Source organism: Theropithecus gelada, chromosome 14, assembly GCF_003255815.1.
Source record: "Theropithecus gelada isolate Dixy chromosome 14, Tgel_1.0, whole genome shotgun sequence".
NCBI lineage: Eukaryota > Metazoa > Chordata > Mammalia > Primates > Cercopithecidae > Theropithecus > Theropithecus gelada.
The window spans coordinates 16,887,917-16,894,408 of NC_037682.1; positions in this window are offsets into that span (position 1 = coordinate 16,887,917).

A 6,492-nucleotide genomic window follows, 5' to 3' on the forward strand; every position below is an offset into this window, starting at 1 on the left:
AAAAAAAAAAAAAAAAAAAAAAAAGAACATATTTTAGGTTTGTAAATAGTTTTCTATGAAAAAAATCTTGTTTTTGATACATTTTCTATACAGAATTATTTTGATTTATTTATTTATTTATTTATTTATTTTTGCGAAGGAGTATCGCTCTGTCGCCCAGACTGGAGTGCAGTGATGCGATCTCGGCTCGCAGCAACCTCTGCCTACCAGGTTCAAGCGATTCGCCTGCCTCAGCCTCCTGAGTAGCTGGGTATCACAGGCATGTGCCACCACGCCCAGCTAATTTTTGTATTTTTAGTAAAGACGGGGTTTTGGCATGTGGGCCAGGCTGGTCTAACTTCTGACCTTAGGAGTTGGCCTCCCAAAGTGTTGGGATTACAGGCGTGAGTCACTGTTTCTGGCCCAGAATTATATAGATATTAATTAGAATTTTAACTCTTAGTAACCTAGTATCTACCAGGCAGTGTTAAACCATCTGTCATTTATCAGTATTTTATAGAATGGAAGCCATTTTATATATTTCAAAACATGTTTTCCTATAGCATAATTTTTGTATGTACTGATAGACTCTAGTATATTTACTATTTCTATATAATTTAAGAAACCATGAACAAATGTATTTTTGTTCAACAATCAGTTGATAAATTTGGAAATGACCCAGTTATTTAGTGAATGTTTATTATTTATTTAACATAAGATAACTTTACAATTTTAAATTACACGAAAAGTTTATAAACATTTATCTCATTTACATAAATTTTATTTAATTTTACCAGTTTACCTTTATTATCTATGATAATTGACATATTAAAACTAGAATATTTTCAAATTATTTTCCTATCAATTATTATTATAGCCTGTGACTCTCAGGTGTTCACTTAAGAACTTAAATTTAATTACATGAGTATTTTATCAATAATTCAAAAAATACAGTGGTTTTCATTAAACTGACAATATAAAATTACCCTTAATGTATCAAAGAATTACAGAAAGATTATTCTGTTTTAGGCTGGGTTTATAGTTTTACAACCTGTGTGTCAAATCTTGACACTTTAAACCATCTAGCCCAGACAAATATAAAAGTGACCAGTAAATTCAGGCAGAAATATATGTTGACAATCCTGCAGATTTTTCTTTCTTACTTTACCAATAATTTTAAAACCAGTGAATTTATTAAAGCTATACCTACGTCACATGAACTAAAAGTCATTTGAGTTAATTACTATATTGTATAATTTTATATGAGTGCTCACTTATTTAAGCCAATTTAAATAAAATTTCATAATGAATGGCCAACTGCACTAGGTTTTACCATGTAGATACAACATACAACAATATATTTACATATCAATAAGTTTACCTAAACACACGTATATACACACAGTGATTTTATAGTCTTTATTTTAGTCATGAGACAGTAAACTATAGAAACTCACTGGTTTATTAAAAAACAGTTGTATTCAAATTATATTTTTTATAAAATTGGTACATCCTCACATGACTAAATTTTATTTGCCTGATAGGCAATCTAATGAAGGCTGTGGACCAAAATTTTGTATAAAGCAGCACTTTCCATAGCAATTGGACTTTTTTACACTATTTTTTCCTTTTTTCCCTTTTTAGCTTTAAGTAAATTTAGGATTAAATATTTGACACTTACATTTTTTGCTAGGACTGGCTGAGTTGTACAAGAAAAACAAATTTAAGAGTAGCCTTGAATCTTTCTTTTGTTTTTTGACTAGACAAATATGAGCGGGAAACCATTTTAGTAAGTCTGGATTTTTTTCCTTTTTTTTTTTTCTTTTTCCTTTTGGCCCTTGCATAGCAGACAATGTGAACTTTTGTCTTATTTAACAAAGACATCTTATATTATTTCCCTGATCTTAAGAGTTTGACTTGTTTGATCTGTTAGCCAAACTTTTATAAACTTTAATTTTGTTTTTTTTTTAGACTATCAATCTTTTAACTAACTATTCTACTATCCTAATTGTTAGTCAAACATAATTACATTTATATTTCCAAATTACCATGAAGCTGTTGTAGCTTGTAAAGCCATTGATTTGAAAATTCTTTAAAATCTATTTTTTTTTAAAAATGCCTTGGCTGGAATGCCATAAGAATTGAGTTTTGGCTTCACACCAGTACAAAAGTCAGTATATTTAAAATAGGCAGAAAAGAAAAACAGAGAAATAGAAAACCTTGACAAATTTACATGTCAATTCTATAGTTTCAGGGCTCTTTTTTTTTTTTTTTTTTTCTTTAAGAGAGTTTGATGACCATTTGAGCTTTTAATTTTTCTTAATGTAATTTTCCCATCAATTAAACAATGGACCATATTATATTGCTAGCTGTTATCCCAGAAAACCTGGCATGTCTTAATATTTGAAAGTAACGTTTTTATACATTAATCTCTTGAGAGAAAAGAGAAGCTTATAAATCCTGTTAGAAAATGTCAGGAGTTTTCAGGACATAGGCATGGGCAAGGACTTCATGACTAAAACACCAAAAATAATGGCAACAAAAGCCCAAATACACAAATGGGATCTAATTAAACTAAAGAGCTCCTGCACAGCGAAAGAAACTACCATCAGAGTGAAAAGGCAACCTACAGAACGGGAGAAAATTTTTGCAATCTACCCATCTGACTAAGGGATAATATCCATAATCTACAAAGAACTTAAACAAATTTACAACAAAAAACCCCATCAAAAAGTGGGCAAAGGATATGAACAGGCACTTCTCAAAAGAAGAAATTTATGCAGCCAACAGACACTTGAAAAAATGCTCATCATCATTCGCCATCAGAGAAATGCAAATCAAAACCACAATGAGATACCACCTCACACCAGTTAGAATGGTGTTCATCAAAAAATCAGGAAACAACAGGTGCTGGAGAGGATGTGGAGAAATAGAAACACTTTTATACTGTTGATGGGACTGTAAACTAGTTCAACCATTATGGAAGACAGTGTGGCAATTGCCTCAAGGATCTAGAACTGGAAATACCATTTGACCCAGGCATCCCATTACTGTGGATATACCCAAAGGATTATAAATCATGCTGCTATAAAGACTCATGCACCCGCATGTTTATTGCGGCACTCTTCACAATAGCAAAGACTTGGAACCAACCGAAATATCCATTGATGATAGACTGGATTAAGGAAGTGTGGCACATATACATCATGGAATACTATGCAGCCATAAAAAAGGATAAGTTCGTGTCCTTTGCGGGGACATGGATGCAGCTGGAAACCATCATTCTCAGCAAACTATCACAAGGACAGAACACTAAACACCCCATGTTCTCACGCATAGGTTGGAATTGAACGATGAGATCACTTGGACACAGGGTAGGGAACATCACACACTGGGGCCTGTCGTGGGTTCGGGGGAGGGGGGAGGGGGGAGGAGGGATAGCCTTAGGAGATATACGTAATGTAAATGATGAGTTAATGGGTGCAGCACACCAACATGGCACATGTCTACCTATGTAACAAACCTGCACGTTGTACACATGTACCCTAGAACTTAAAAGTATAGTAACAATAATTTAAAAAAAGAAAATGTCAGGAGTTTAGATCAGTGTTTTACTTGGTGGTGACGCTTTAGTGACTTTCAATGAACCATCTCATGTCCAGCATTTAGAGTGTATATTTTTACTCCCAGAAAACTCAGAAGCAAAACAAATGAGTCAAATCATTTGCACATGTAAAATAATAAAATCAAAAGAAACCAAGATAAGGGTGTTGTCAAAGTTTTTAGCCCATATGTGCAGATTAAACAAAATGTTAAATTAGACATGTAGGAAAAAACCAAAATAAATTCACCTGAAAAGACATGCCTCAGAGACCAAATGTAAATTCCGTAGAAACCAGAGTACTCAACCCAGAAAGACACTTGTATTTATACAAAAAAAAAAAAAAAAACTTACCAGAAAAGATAAAAAGTATTTTATTATCCCAAGAGGCATCCTTGATTTAAGGCTGCCTTATACAAACATGTACTATCAACTTATTTGCACATATGCTATCAACTGACATGATAGAGGCATCAGTGTTTTCTAAAAAAGAAAGAACGATGTTTTCGGTAAATGGCATTAATTTATATATCTATTTTGAATAAAAAAACTAAGCATCTACCTCATTCCCTATTTAAAATCAATTTCAAATAGTTTAAAGATCTAAATATAAAATACAAATCATAAAGCTTTTAGAAGGAAGCATCAGGGGCATCTTTGTGATATTGGAGTATATACAAAATTTTGAACAGAATAAACAAAGCAATAAAAATATAAAATTAAAGATTAATCAACTTTGAGAAGCCCTTTTCATCAAAATTAACAGTGTCAAAAGGGCCACCCTTGTAATAAAAGAGCACATTTTATTACACATGCTTCATCAAATATACATGTGTATCTGACAGAGGCCTCATCTGCAAAATGTGAAAGTAGTTCTTACAAATAAATACATAATTGATATGAAAATCAATGTAAAAGTGGAGAAAAGACATGAACACTTTTCAGAAGAAAATATGTAAATGACCATTGCACATATGAAAAGGTTCTCAGTGTATTCATCATTAGGATAATGAAATTTGAAACAATGATACCCACACCATACAGAATGGCTAAGTCTCGACAAGGATACTGAGCAATCGTAACGATTATGTCTTTCTCATTGGAGTGCACATTGCTATAATTACTCCGTAAACTCATTTGGAAATACTTACTAATGCTGAACATGTGTTTATTATGATACAGCAATCCCAGTCTAAGAAGTATACGCAAATGGAAATACAGATTTATGTTAATTGAAACATACAATAGAATGTTCATATCATCACTATTCATAAAACCTCTAGAATAATGAATAATGTGTGGTATACATATAATGTTTAGTTGTGCACAGAAATGAGAATGAACCATGTAGAATTACTGTGACAATATATTGAATGAAAGAACCCAGGAATGGAAACATAACATACATAGGATTTTACTCATATAATGTAACAAAAATATCTGTACGTTATGTTGTTAGAAGTCAGAATAGTAGCTGTACATTTTTTGCATGTATTGGGAGAAGTTCATGGAGGAAAAGAGAATGAAGGATTCTTATGGGGTCCTGACAATGTTTTATTTTGTTGTTACTGTTTCTGTTTAATCTGGATTCTGGTTACGTAGGTTGAGTTTATAACAGTTGAGTTAAAAATTAGGTTTGTAAAAATTTATGTTTTGGACATTTACTTATTTGCTTATATGCATATTCTACTTCAATAATAAACCTAAAATACCACAAAATACAGAAAAAAAACAACTACACATTTATTACTTTCTCATGTAAATTTTTGAAATAATGCAATAGGCAGTGTTTAAGCACTTTATTGTATCCTTAGCTACAAAGCCATAAAAATTCACTCTATTGGAAAAGAGATATTAAGAGTTACAAGAAAAAAAAGTTATGTTTTGATTCCAGATCTCTGTGTTACGGTAGAGAAAATATAACCAAGAAAAGTGGTGGAAAGGTAACTAACATAACTCTACTTGTTTGGAAATATAAATGTATTCTATAATTAGCAGATGTCCCATTGGCTTTGTTTGAAGCTTCCAAATGCTTTAGGCATAATTAACAAGTTGTGTTCCATCTCCTCAGGGAGGGTCTCAAAGGAGGAAAGAAACTCATAAATTTTTCTTATTGGGTTACTTTAGGTACACATGGAAAGCACAGAAAGATCCCTTTTTAGAGGTTGGTAGACTACACCTGTTTCTGTGACTACACCTCAGAGTTCCAGTTACACTTCATGGTCTTATATTCCTTTATCTGTAATTTCTAAAAACTGATGTAGGTGATTTAGCCACAGCCTTAACAATCTGCTTTTAAGTGAAGTTTCTGAGTTAGTGCAATGTTGCAGCCATCTTCAGTATAATCTTTGGTGAAAGCTAGATAATGACTTTTCTGTAGTTAGCTGATTATTTCTTTGAATAGTAAAAACAAAAAGCAAGAACTCAAGTTCTGAAAAAGAAGTTAGTGTTGTTAGCAAGCTCCCACTTTGGTTCCTAAGATTTTTATGATGATTTTCAACCAAGACGTCAAATATGATCTTGTGATTTGTAGTTAATTGGATGTGTTTCAGAACTTTAACCTCAAGTAACAGATTTCCATGGTGATTTCCAGTTACCTCTTATTTAAAGAAATTATGTCAGTATTTTATGATTCTTGCATTTTCTCTTTCAGAGGCATAATGCATAGTTCACGTGTTTCCCAAATTTACCAGTATTATTGAAGGAATCAATGTCATTTGCAAAACATCACTTTTAGTTGTAGATAAGACCAAAGCAAAATACTAAAGCATCTATTTTACTACATAGTGCCTCCATCACACTGTAATACCTGATTTGCAAGAGAACAGATCATCCCCTCTACCTATAAGGGTTAGAAGAGTCTTTGAAATGCCGTAGAATTGTCCCTTGCATGATCAAATGCACATCTACTG